This window comes from Balaenoptera musculus, chromosome 19 (genome assembly GCF_009873245.2).
Source record: "Balaenoptera musculus isolate JJ_BM4_2016_0621 chromosome 19, mBalMus1.pri.v3, whole genome shotgun sequence".
Classification (NCBI taxonomy): Eukaryota; Metazoa; Chordata; class Mammalia; order Artiodactyla; family Balaenopteridae; genus Balaenoptera; species Balaenoptera musculus.
In genome coordinates, this window is record NC_045803.1 from 30714334 (window position 1) to 30728058 (window position 13725).

A 13725-nucleotide genomic window follows, 5' to 3' on the forward strand; every position below is an offset into this window, starting at 1 on the left:
AGTTTGCATCCTCCCTCCCCCAAAAAAGTAGGTAATGAGACAAGGCTTTAACAACAAGTAATTAATATGGGAGGTGAAGGAAACACCAGTAGGGACATGAAGAAGTTAGGGGAGGGAAAGTAGTCAATAAAGGGTGTTATCAATCCAGTTACTATCCCAGGCAAATGGAGTTTCCCCTGGGGAAACTCTGGGAGTTCAGTGATCTACAAGGCATGAGGAAGCTGTGGTATTTATACAAACTACTGCATGTCATTGGTTGAGGGATGCTTCCAAAATGTAATCTACCAACCTTTCCAGCTTGCCACATGGATGAGTTTATATATTTATATACTGATGTGCAATGAATTATCTCAACACTTAGTGGCTTAATACAACCATAAATATTTATTATCTCATATTATTTGTGAGGGTCAGGGATTTTGGAATAGCTTAGCTGGTTGGTTCTGGCTTGTGTTTCCTCATGAGGCTGCAGTTAAGAAATCGGCAAGACTTTCATTATCTGAAGGCTGGACTGTGGCTGGAGGATCTGTTTCTAACATGATCCACTCACATGGCTGGCCAGTCAGGGCTGGCTTTTAGCCGGAGGTCTCAATTCCTTTGACCGCTTGAATGTCCTCAGGACAAGGTATAGATAGGGTTTACCGCAAAGTGAGTGATCCGAGAGTGAAGCCACAGTGCCTTTATAACCTCCTCTTGAAAGTCACACTATCTCTCCAACCTTCCATTTGAGAGAAGCGAGACGAGTCATGAAACCTGGCCCACATTCAAGGGGAGAGGAGGGAGGCATGTCAAAGACTCTGAACATATTTTAAGCCATCACAGTAGGCAAAGACAGCCTCAAGCAAAGAATGCAGGTGCTTGTGGAAGTCAGGCAGGCGGAGGCAGTAAGGGCCAAGGGGAATGGGTGGGCACCAACAGTGCCCTCTACAGGAACAAATAAAGATAAGGCCCACCCATTTTCCAGGCTTAGGGAAATAGATTTGACTGATGGGAGAGTTGCAAAGTGACATCTTTACGAAGGACATGGAGACAGAGAGGGGTGAAGATTTGGGGTACTTTAAGTGTCAATCTGCTGCAACCACTAAGAAAGGAAAAACAGTACCAATTAGATTATGATACTCCATTGATTATCAGCTGTATCCCAGTTTGGGGGACACAAGGATGAGAGAAAAGTACATCGTAGAGCCAGCAAATACAGAAGTTGCACAGAGAATTTCAGATTTTCACATATACAATTGTTGCAAAAGCAAACATCTCTAACTTTTATCTTCCATCTTATATAGAGATCATTAAAAATTAAGCATAGGCAACCGTGTGATATGGAGTTTTCCATTTTAGTTGGCCATGTCCCCAAACCTGAACAAATCACTAACCCTCTCTGAGCCTCAGTTTTCACATCTGAAATGTAGATAAGGTATTGCTTTGATTCTCCTACAGATCAATTCAAAAATGAATTCAAAATAGCTTCAAAATTAAAATGTTATCAAGATACAAGGTGCTATGAATGGGCAAAAGAAGCTATAAAACTCACAGGCAGCATGAAAGAAAACGATCATTTTCTCCTTGAAAGCTCAAGAAAAACTGACTAATTCCTCATGCTGCTAGTCAAACTGGAATTATTCCTGCATTTTAAAGAAATTTCACTGCTTAAAGGCATCAGGGGAAAAAATGGGAGGTGGTGGGTGGGAAGCTGAGGATGGTCCTATACAAACAGATCCTGCACATAAATAAATTAAAGCCCCAATTGGTCATTTTCTAGCTGGTGTAATAATCCTCGGCCCAGGAGAGCCACACCCCTCATTGGCTGGAGCGAGCAAGCCCGGTTATTGTTCACACATGGCCATTTCCTAATGCTGTCTGTGCAGCCATAACAGAGAACTTGGAGCTGTCAGCCAGAAAAACCCAGGCTGCCACTTGGGGAGCTTGAAAGCTCCCAATATAAAGAAGTGACACACACCTGAGCAGGTCTGATATATATTCCTTTCTGCAGAGGGCAGTGGAATACATTCCCGGGCCATTCATCTTGTTGCTAAAATTAGATCCTGCTTAGAAAGAATGATATATTACTGATTACATAATAAAGATAGCTATATTTCTCATGAGAAACAGAAGGGAGAGATATAGTTAGGCACAGGGCAAATATATCCTTGATATGAAAAATGGATTCATTAAGTATTTAATCTTTATACCATTCCTGTGAAATAAATGCACACATACATCACACGTGTGTTAAAGTGACTTGATAATTAATATTGTTACACTTGAGAAAAATCCTGGCCCTCCATCCTGAATTCATGTCGTGAGTTGGAGAATACAGGCCAAGGCATGCCCTCTGCCGAACTCTGAATGGGGCGGCTTGGCTGCGCTCTGAAAGCCAAGGGAATCAGAGGGTGAGTCGTGGGTTTGCATCGAGATTTCATCTTATTTTGGTGAGGCCCAGCGGGAGTCACAAGGGATCTCCTGGAGTAGATGGATCGTATATTTCTAAGCATCACGGAGAGATAGCTGAAAAGATCCCACGTACTAAAGGGCCTCTGGTAACTGAGTACAGCCTTCATGCTCTCCTCTTTACAAATAAACCTTCTCCCTCCACATCTCATCTCATTCTATTTCCCTCCTCCAAGATCCTTGCCAGAAAGGGCAAACCTCACATTTTTAAAAAACCTGTAGCCACGGTGGAAGAATTTCCAGACATCCTGGTGATGATATTCCAACTTAAACATGAGTGCGTTTGGTTGGAGTTTAAACAAACATGCAGATTTGTAGCACCTCAGGTGTCAAAGATCAGTAAAAACAAATCTGAGTGAAATAAAAAAGAAAATAATTCTAAGAATAATAGCTTGATCTAACTAAAGATTATTCCAAAGAGATTATGGTCTGGAGAAAAACACTAACAGGCTATCAGGGGTTAAAAGCTCATTACTTGTATATTTATTTTACAAGAAAAGAACATAGGTTTTGTAGTCAGATGGACTTCAGTTCTTCTCCTGGCTCTGTCATCTCCTAGCTAGATTTATAGACAAGCAATGTAACCTCTTTTGAGCTCTTCTTCCTTATCAATAATATAAAAATCAAAATCCTCTAACTATACTGTTCTAAAGACTGGCTGCATGCAGAGCACCAGCATGGTGCCTGGTGCAGAGTAGGAAATCAACAAACATTAGTTCTCTTCCATTCTCCATTCCCTTGAGTCCATCCACCTTAGAGGAGCACAGAAGGGTAATGCCAGAAACTTTTTCCCCCTCTCAGTGATAAAAACCGGTTCCTTCTACTCTACCAGGTTGGAGGTAAGCAAAAGTTCTAGAGAGTTAACAGGGGCACGTTCATGGGGAAAGTCCTTGCAGTCGTCAGGACAGGCTAGGCTCTGCTGCAGTAATAACAACCCCTGATGCTCCGTGGCTTAACACAATAAAGGTTTATGTCTCTTTCACGTTATTTGTCCATTTGTGAGTCAGCAGGTGGCTGTGTTTCATTTAGTCACCCAGGGACCCAAGGCTACCATTTTTTGATGTCACCATCTCAATGCAAGGTTGACAATTCATTGTCACAGGAAAAGAGGACACCAAAAAAATACAGTGGTGGCTTCCACAAGGAAGTGACATATGACACTTCCTCTCATATTTCAAAGGGGCAGGGAGGTATAATCCACCCAGGTGCCTGGAGGAGAGGAAATTCAGAGAGTTGAGGCTGCTGTGCCAGAAGCAAAGGGATGAACTGAGTGTACGTCGTACAACCGAGTCCACAGAGGCTCCCAGGAACCACACTACGGTCGCTCTAGCCCTGACTCCCCCGTTCCTTTCCTGGGAGGAAGCAGCTTTGCACGGCGGACCCCCCAGTCTTTGCCAGGATCTCATCCAAGCCCGTTCTCTCCCCTGGTTCATGCTTGTGAGCAGCACTCAAGTTGCCATTATTAGCTTGTCTAAATAATTCATATACCTTTCTCGACTCGCATCCAAGTTGCCGAACTTTTGGATGCTTCATGGCAACACGATCACAATTGTCATTTTGTCACCTATTTTCACCTCAGATCAAATTAAACTCCCTGTAGAGCTGATGTTCACACAATTTTTGCTTCTTTCCCAGAAATGCTCAGTCAGTATCTCCCTTATTTGCTTCCCATCTGCGGTTGGCTGACTGCATTCATTGGCCCCCATTTTTCACCCCTCCCTGTGTTCAGGCCCCCTTGCACATAGCTTTGCACAGCCTCCTGCTAAGGGCGTGGAGTTTATTTCTCTAGGAATTCAGAGGCCTTGTTGAGGGGCCATGTTCAAGGAGATTGTCCCACTGGGGCTTTGGCAGCTGCTGAGTTTGCCAGGCTGGGATGAGTCAGGAGGGAGCCTCCACTGTGATTCTGGGTGGTTCAATCTGTTGGAAGCCAGACCCCAGCTGGTGGCTTGGACATAGGGAATAAGGCCCTGAGTCCATGAATAGGAAGTCAGCAGGAGCTAAGCAAAGAGTAGCCGGGCACAGAGGAGTCGGAAAAGGTTTGGGCTGAGGGTTCAGGAGGGCAGCTGGAAACCAATCAGGAGATCGAAACAGGGGAAGTCCCTGGCGGTCCAGTGGTTAGGACTGCGAGCTTTCACTGCCGAGGGCCGGGGTGCAATCCCTGGCTGGGGAACTAAGGCCTAAGACCCTGCAAGGCACGCAGTGCGGCAGAAAAAAAAAAAAAGGGAAATCGTAACAGGAGACCAGAAAGGAGGAGAGGGTGCCGTGGTGGCACCGCTAGGCTCATTGAACACTGTTGAAGATAGCAAGACCAGTTCTGGAAACCGCCAGCAGAGAGGGGGATCCGAGGTTCTTTCCAGGTTCGGTCAGAGCGGGATGAGAATCAGGCGCCTCTACCTGGCAGGCGTGGGGAAGGCAGGGCTGACAACGACTGTCCTGGTGACTCCCTTTTCTCAAGACTGGACTACAGCAGCCTGCTGGACCGGTGGTTCTCACCCCTGGCTGCACATCAGCTCGCCTGGCACAGTATAGAAAACACTAGTGCCTGGGCGCACCCTCCAAGACCCTGATTTGATTGGTCCTGGTTGGTAGGATAGATCATTATTAGTAACGTACAGCCGGGGTGGAGAACCGCTTACCCAATCTGCCTGTCCCCCAACCCTCCCTCCCAGGGCAGGCCTCTACACTTGTCTTTCTAAACCACAGTTTAGTGAGGCACTCTACCTTCAATTCTTTAAAGAAAAAATAAATTTTCACACACACATACACAAGGATGAGAAAAACATTTTTTCTGAGAGTAGATGTTTAACCTACTGATTATACACACAAGTTATTTAGATTTAGAAGCTGTAAGGTAACCAAACATGGGCATTTGCCCCTAGCCATATATTGGCATGCCCTCCAGAATAACGATCTGAGTCTAAAAAGACAAGGAGTGTATTCTAAACCTTCAGAGTACTTCGCATTAAAGAGATTCCTTAAAAGATTAATTTTAAAGCAGATCATAGCAACTTAAAGTGACGAAATATTAGCTTATCAATATATATATTTTTATCTATTCTTACCAAACGCTGGAATGCTAGGGCTCTTAATAGTCTTATGTGCTAAAGAGAAAATAAAAGAGCATGCCAGGATACACTGATGGGGGCTGTGATTCTTTGGGATCTGGGATCAACGCAGGCCTCTTGGGGAAGGTGCCGTTTGATTTCAGGCCCGAGTGAAGGAAGGTAGCAGTTATGGGACCATCAGGGGAAGAAAGATTTCCAGGCAGATGGAATCATCAGCAAGAAAACTCTGCAGAGGCTTCTGGCTTGGTGATCAATGAAGAAAGGCCAGAGTGCGGCCTCTTCAGATGCTGCCCACAGCAGTTTATTATCCAAAATGTGGAGTACCCCCACCAGCTGAACGGCAGACATGAATACCACAAAATAAATGAGGAATAAGAGCCAAATAGAGTTTCAAAGCGCCATGAGCAAGCACAGCTGGTGCTACAGACAGTATGCTGGGGACGATATAATGCGCTTTTGCATAACATTTATCAAGAACAGAGAATGGCATGGCCCTGCTCCGTTTTCCCTAGGAGTGATACAAAATAATCTTTTATTAATCTTATTTTAAATTTGTTACCATTGTACATGATCTCAGAAGACCAAGTGGAGAACATTTGATATAAATCAAAGGAATAAATGAATATGAAAGAAAAGACAAATTATATGCCCCAATAAATATTTCTGCCCATTCTGTTCTACTATAAAGCATTTTGTAAATGTAAATATTGTACATAAATGTTAAATAAATATATTAATATAATCTTCCTCTGGGTTTTTAAAAATAAGAATCTCAGTAGGCAAAGAGTTATTTCATATTTAAAAGTTCTCTCAGGGGCTTCCCTGGTGGCGCAGTGGTTGAGAATCTGCCTGCCAATGCAGGGGACACGGGTTCGAGCCCTGGTCTGGGAGGATCCCACATGCCGCGGAGCAACCGGGCCCGTGAGCCACAACTACTGAGCTTGCGCGTCTGGAGCCTGTGCTCCGCAACAAGAGAGGCCGCGACAGTGAGAGGCCCGCGCACCGCGATGAAGCGGCCCCCGCTTGCCGCAACTGTAGAAAGCCCTAGCACAGAAACGAAGACCCAACACAGCCAAAAATAAATAAATAAACAAATAAATAAAATGTATCTCTAGCCATATGTGCATGATATATTAAAAAAAAAAAAAAAGTTCTCTCAGGCCCACATTTTCCAGCCTCTAACAGTTACCACAGGGAGGCCATTATCACGGTAGAGACAGTGAGGCTGACGCTTGAAAGCCTAGGGTTGGGGGCAGACAGACCCAGGCTCAAATTCCTACTTTGCCATTTAATAACTGTGTGACCTTGAACAAGGGATGTAATCTCTCCAAGCCCTTGTAAGGGAATGTGCAAAATGTGATGATTCTTTTCACTGAAAATTGTTGTTGGAACAAAACTGGGTTCTTCCGAGAATATGGCACAGTGGTGTGGCATCCTCAGGTTCACTATCACCGTCATCATCTCGTCAGAGGGCATGGGTGTGTGCAGGCATCTCATACTCACGATCTTGGAACAACACAAGACAGGCTCAGGATAGAAGGAAACTGTGGCGTGGCGGCTCCCCTCCCGTTAGAAGATTTGTAATGGACGACAAGCCCTCTGTAGCTTTATCCATCAATTCTCTCTGACAATTAAGAATCCAGGAAGGATGAGCTCAGCCTGTTGTCAACTGGTTGTCTGTGTATTTAGCCTAACCAGTTTGGCTTCTCATTCTTTTTTTTTGGCCACACTGCACAGCTTGTGGGATCTTAGTTCCCCGACCAGGGACTGAACCCGGGCGGGCCCTTGGCAGTGAGAGTGCGGAGTCCTAACCACAGGACTGCCACAGAATTCCCTGGATTCTCATTCTTGATTAAAGAATTTGACAATAATCTTAAGAATGGTTCTGGAGAGAATTCTTCCTGCAACAAATTGTCACCTGGAAACTCACCCATCCATACAAACAGAAATTCAACTATACAGCAATTAGTTACCTTGGGGAACTGCAAAGATTAATGTTATTCATGATGGAGAAAGATATTCCACTTCAGGCATACTTTGTATGCTGCTAGCAGGGGTATAAACACATTTTTTCCCTTTTCCATTCAAAACAAAGACAATGAGTGCATTAATTAGAAACAGTAGGATTTATTCTAGGTAACAACTCAGAATATAAATTGAGAGATGAAAAGGACTCCACAGTCAGGAGTCATCCATCACTACCTCATCTGCTGGTGAGGTTACACTCCCAGAGTTCCAGTGTTGTCTGTCCTGAGTTTATTCTGCTTAAGCTTTGGACCCTCCATTGAGTGACTGATCAAAACGACCGTGGCCTCGTGCTTCACCAGAATAACCATGGCTTCCTCTGGATAACCAGTGGTCCTTGAAGGCTCAGAGTCTTTTAACCAAAGGGTGGGCTGTTTCTTTATTGACATCATTAAAGACCTGGTGCATCAGGATGACAAACTTTGTTCCCTGTTGGACGAAAAAGACACACAAGGTTAGCTGCTGCTACTGATTACTAAATGATCTTATAAACACAATTCTTAAGGGTCTAGCATGGGTGCAAGCACACTTAATATTCAAAATACGAGATGGATTATGTAGAAAAAACAAGCTGTTTGTTTCATGGAAAAAAAATAATGATCCCAGAGTGAGAACTCAGGTTCAAGTCTGAAGTTGATTACTGAGCAGCTATGTGACCTTGGGCATGATCATTTTGCTTCTCAGAATGTATTTACTCATCTATAAAATGGGAATGATAATATTTATTTCAGGTTCCTCATAGCATTGTGGTGGAAATTAAATCAGATGGTGTATGTGGAAGTGCTTTGAAAACTGCCAGAGGAGCTGCTGTGTAAATGGTATCATTATTACCAATTTCTAGGAATTACTGAACACCATATCCTTAGACCATATCGGCAAGCTGACACCTGACAAATGAGAACGCATTACTGTGTCATATTCCATTGTCTCTGGCTGTTTTCATCCTCAGCTGACAGGGTGGGCCTATGGGGTCCTGTTAGCATAAATCCTTGGTAGAGGGCATTTCTCTAAAAGTAGAAAGAATTTCTAGCTCCTGTCCTATTGCACCTCTTTCCACATACTCATATAGTCAAACAAACGCCACTCAAAATTCCTGAAGCAAGAAAAGACAAACACAGGAAGCATATAGGTATCTCTGTTTTAGATTTCCCCACTTTTGTCAGGATTCGTTACAGATCAAAATGGCCACAGCCTCATCTCCTGAAATCTCGGTAGAATAATAACTATTTATTTACCATTTGTTGAGCACTTCCTGTAGTTGGTCACAGTGTGGAGTATCTTATTCAATCCTCACAACAAACATATGAAATACTGTTACTGCTCCAAACTGAAAGATTGGGAAATTGAGACTTGGAGAGGTTGAACAACTTCCTGAGGTCACACGGCTAGCTCCTATGTGGTAGAGATGGGACTAGACTCTAGGTCTGCTTGGTTTCAAAGTACATGGTCTGACTATAAAACTCTTAGAGGAAAATGTAGGCAGAACATTCTATGACATAAATCACAGCAAGATCCTTTTTGACCCACCTCCTAGAGTAATGGAAATAAAAACAAAAATAAACAAATGGGACCTAAGGAAACTTAAAAGCTTTTGCACAGCAAAGGAAACCATAAACAAGACGAAAAGACAACCCTCAGAATGGGAGAAAGTATTTGCAAATGAAGCAATGGACAAAGGATTAATCTCCAAAATATACAAGCAGCTCATGCAGCTCAATATCACAACAACAAACAACCCGATCCAAAAATGGGCAGAAGACCTAAATAGACATTTCTCCAAAGAAGACATACAGATGGCCAAGAAACACATGAAAAGATGCTCAACATCATTAACCATTAGAGAAATGAAAATCAAAACCACAATGAGGTTATCACCTCACACCGGTCAGAATGGCCATCACCAAAAAATCTAGAAACAATAAATGCTGGAGAGGGTGTGGAGAAAAGGGAACCCTCCTGCACTGTTGGTGGGAATGTAAATTGATACAGCCACTATGGAGAACAGTATGGAGGTTCCTTAAAAAACTAAAATAGAACTACCATATGATCCAGCAATCCCACTACTGGGCATTTAGCCTGAGAAAACCATAATTCAAAAAGATACATGTACCACAATGTTCATTGCAGCGCTATTTACAATAGCCAGGACATGGAAGCAACCAAAATGTCCATCGACAGATGAATGGATGAAGAAGATGTGGCACATATATACAATGGAATATTACTCAGCCATAAAAAGGAACGAAATTGAGTTATTTGTAATGAGGTGGATGGACCTGTCATACAGAGTGAAGTAAGTCAGAAAGAGAAAAACAAATACCGTACGCTAACCCATATATATGGAATGTAAAAAAATGGTACTGATGAACCTAGTGGCAGGGCAGGAATAAAGACGCAGACATAGAGAAGGGACTTGAGGACACAGGGGGGAAGGGGAAGCTGGGACGAAGTGAGAGAGTAGCATTGACATATATACACACTACCAAATGTAAAATGGATGGCTAGTGGGAAGCAGCCGCATAGCACAGGGAGATCAGCTCGATGCTTTGTGACGACCTAGAGGGGTGGGATAGGGAGGGTGGGAGGGAGGTTCAAGAGGGAGGGGATAAGGGGATGTATGTATACATATAGTTGATTCAATTTGTTGTACAGCAGAAACTAACACAACATTGTAAAGCAATTATACTCCAATAAAGATGTAAAATATATATATATATCTCCAATAATTGAAAAAAATAAAAATAAATAAAAACACCAAAGAAAAAAGTACATGGTCTGACTACTACATTACCAAGTTTTTCCTGAAAATTTGTTCTATTGTTACTGTTAGTTTTGTGTAGAACCTACTGTTGGGATAGGTGGTTATAGAGCACTTAGACTTCCTTCAGCCTCAAACCAGATACTGTCAAATGATTCACTTTCCATCCAACAAATATTTCCATCCAACAAATTCTAGGTACTGCCCCAGGGAGGGAGTGGTCATAAGCTATGAGTGAATCCCGTCCCTTAATCCTGAAGAGCTTCCAGGTAAGGATAATGGATCAACGACGACAACTTTCTCCCTAAGACATGTTGATGTGCACTGCATTAGGAAAATTCCTTCAAATTAAAATACAAACTCATGAGGATTTTCTTCATTGTCTAAAAAAGATTCACCTTAGGATTTAATTTCATTCATTCAATCCATGAAACAATAAATATTTGTTAGGTATCTATTAGGAGTCAGTCCCTGTGCTAGCCAATCTAAAGATAATATTGCATTTATCAACCCTTTGTTTACTCACAGCCATTCCAGAAATACTAGAGAACACCTAATGTTAATACATGTTCATTCTCAGTTATCCATCTTGACAGGGAAAGAAGGTAGTTGGAATAAAAGGTATGTCTATATATCACTGTGACCAAGAATTTGAGACTCTTCCCACTTTACACTTTTACAAAGATCTTTTGAGCTTATAAACAATCCTCTTAATTTGCTCTGCGGAAGAAATATTTATAAACAGTACAGTAGCTAAAATTAGACTACAAAAAAAGAGGTAAAGGGAGAAGTGAAAGGTAGCATGGGTAAGCCAGAAGCTAAGTACACTCTTGAATAACCATCAGTGTTTTTAATGAGTTTTTCATGGTTTCTGAGCACCCAGATCAAATGAAGCTTTCATTTTCCTGAATGATGGTGCCACTTTGTACCATTAAGCTTATTTTCAGACTAGTGGGGGCCTTCTCTTAGAGAGATGTAAACTCCCTGAAGGAAGCAGCCCTGCTGTATTTCTTTATACCTCCACAGTGAACAAAACAATTCTGGTAGCATAACAGGCACTGAATATGTACTTACTGATTCATAGATTAAGACTCTTGGAGAGGTAACAGTAGTACACGAAGGATTGCAGAGACCAAAGACAAAGGTATTACCTAAAAGTCACCATCTTCCAATTTGTTGGAGGTAGTCAGAATACATATGGTGGTTAAGGAGCCAAGTTCTGTCATTTTCTATTTCTGAATCTTTGGAAAAATTACTTAATCTTCTGTGCCTCAGTTTATCTTCATCTGTAAAAATGAAAAAAATAAGGATGTCTATAGTATAAAGCTGTTGTGAGAATGAAATTAGTTAATACAGTAGCAGCATTTACAACACTTAACACATGATAAGTGTATAATAAATGTTAGCTATTATTATTTGTGATTCTTTTCTTTTGGAGAATGCAAAAGTCCTTTAAAATTAGAAAATATGATATAATAGATTGATTTATTTCAAAGATAATAGGAAATTTAGTTCCTTACCACCACTAACCTTAATTTAAATAATGAAATTCACGCTTGACTTCCAGGTAAAGATGGTAGATTGACTATGTGCGTCTACTTTCACTCCATCCCAAGACCGCTAAAATGGCAGAAAACAATCTTTTAAAGGGATAAACCCACAAGGATTTGGAGAATAAGAGGAGAACAGCAATGAAGTTTCTTCAGTCAGACCCTCACATCTGTGGAAACTGGATTTATAACAATTCTGGCATGGATTGCAGAACAGTGGGGAAGGATAGAGAGTGGGTGGAAAAACACAACAGAACATCCAAGAGATATGGTATAATAACAAAAGGTCTAACCTGTGTGTAATTGGCATCCCAGGAAGAAAAAATAAGGAGAAATAATACATGAGAATATTCCAAAATGAATGACGGATACCAAACAACAGTTTCAAGACATTCAAAGAACATCAAGCAGGATAAGTGCTCCCCTACCAAAAGTACTCCCACACCATAGGCATATTATATACAAGCTGCTGAAAACCAGAGACAAAGGAAATTATGAAGGCAGCCAGTGAATAAAGACACATACCATACAGAGGAATAAAAATTAAAGATAAGGGCTTCCCTGGTGGTGCAGTGGTTGAGAATCCACCTGCCAATGCAGGGGACACGGGTTCGAGCCCTGGTCTGGGAAGATCCCACATGCCGCAGAGCAACTGGGTCTGTGAGCCACAACTACTGAGCCTGCGCGTCTGGAGCCTGTGCTCCGCAACAAGAGAGGCTGCGATAGTGAGAGGCCCGCACACGGCAATGAAGAGTGGCCCCCACTTGCCGCAACTAGAGAAAGCCCTCGCACAGAAACGAAGACCCAACACAGCCAAAAATAAATAAATTAATTAATTAATTTAAAAAAATATTAAAGATAAGAGTTACAGTAGACTTCTCCAGAAACTACACAAGACAGAAGATAAGGAATGAGGTCTCTGTAGCTGAACAACAACAAAAATCTGTCCAGTCAGAATCCTATACCCAGCAAAAATGTCTTTCAAAAAGGAACAAGAAATAAAGACTTTCCTGAACCAAAACCAAAAAACAAACCTGAGCGAATTCATTGCCAGTAGACCCATGCTATAAGTAATATTGGAGAAAGTTCTTCAGACAGAAGGAATATAATAGCAGACAGAAGCTTGAATCTACACCAAAAAATTAAGAGCACTGGAAATGGAATAACTAAAGGTAAGCAAAGTTCAAAATTTATTTTTTATTATTTTTAATTGCTCTGAAAGATAACTACCTAAAGCAAAAATAGTAGTATTGTGTATTTACAGCATATGTAAGAGTCAGTATGTGGCAAGAATAGAAGAAGAATGAGAGGGAGAAATTGGGGATATATTGTTGTCTTTATACTAATCATGACAGGATATTATGTGAAAGTGGACTTTAATTAAATAACAGGTACATTGTAAACCCTAAAAGTACTCAATTTTTTTCAAAAGAGGTGTGCATGATAATTCAATAGTGGAAATAACATTGAATCATGAAAATGCTCAATTAATCAAAAAGGAAGCAAAAAGAAAGGAAAAAAGAAACGAAGGACAAATGGAAGAAATAGAAACGAGCTGGTTAGATGGTAGATTTTAATTCAACCATATCAATAATCACATTAAATGTAAGCCACACTAATTCAAAGATAGATTGTTAGATTAGATAAAAAGCAAGACCCAACTATATGCTGCCTACAAGAATACCACTTTAAATATAAAGACATAAATAGATTAAAAGTAAAAGAATGAAAAAAGATATTCCATGCAGACACTACTCAAAAGAAAGCTGAAGTTGCTTTATTAATATCAAAGTAGGCTTCAGACAAAAAATATTACCAGTGATAGGCTTATTACAAAATGAAAAGGGATTCAATTCTCCAAGAAGACAAAAACATTAAT

At 41.4% G+C, this 13725-nt stretch overlaps 1 long non-coding RNA gene across 1 annotated transcript; it reads right to left on the reverse strand.

Annotated features, from left to right (window-relative positions):
- Positions 1–7656: 7656 nt before the first annotated feature.
- Positions 7657–12428, reverse strand: LOC118885717. The gene is made up of 3 exons (XR_005017545.1): positions 11827–12428; positions 11448–11582; positions 7657–7967 (listed from the first exon to the last, which is right to left on the reverse strand). It is a non-coding gene; the product is annotated as an uncharacterized LOC118885717 (long non-coding RNA).
- Positions 12429–13725: the final 1297 nt, after the last annotated feature.